The sequence below is a fragment of the Perca flavescens genome, chromosome 2 (genome assembly GCF_004354835.1).
Source record: "Perca flavescens isolate YP-PL-M2 chromosome 2, PFLA_1.0, whole genome shotgun sequence".
In the NCBI taxonomy this organism is placed as follows: domain Eukaryota; kingdom Metazoa; phylum Chordata; class Actinopteri; order Perciformes; family Percidae; genus Perca; species Perca flavescens.
This window is the reverse complement of record NC_041332.1, coordinates 7203919-7204189: the sequence shown is the minus strand read 5'-3', so window position 1 is coordinate 7204189 and position 271 is coordinate 7203919. Positions and strand designations below refer to the sequence as shown.

General features: G+C 42.4%; 1 protein-coding gene across 1 annotated transcript in view; it reads left to right on the top strand.

The window, feature by feature from the left end:
• LOC114545761 (B-cell receptor CD22-like) overlaps positions 1-69 on the top strand; it is a 9407-nt gene extending 9338 nt beyond the window's left edge. The window contains exon 10 of the mRNA XM_028564267.1: positions 1-69. This exon is cut by the window's left edge and continues 372 nt beyond it. The gene's annotated coding sequence lies outside the window, so the exon portion shown is untranslated.
• The last annotated feature ends 202 nt before the right edge of the window (positions 70-271 follow it).

Sequence of the window (271 nt, the reverse complement as noted above, 5' to 3'; positions counted from 1 at the left end):
TGTTCCCTCCTCACTCTGTGAAAACATATTACGGTTTAATCTGTTCTAAAGATGACCCTGGTTGTAGAAGGTCAGCTTTGAGTCTGCTGCATGAAGGGGGGGGGGGGACAAACTCAAAACCATTTCTGAGAAATAACTCACCAAAACGTTATGTGGTTTTCTTCACATGCAGTCAAACCAGAGAGAGACTCACATGGAGGAAAACAAAAAGAAGTCTTTAACTCCAAACGCTTTCATTCTCAGTTTTTTTGGAAGCAGCAGGTAGCACAAG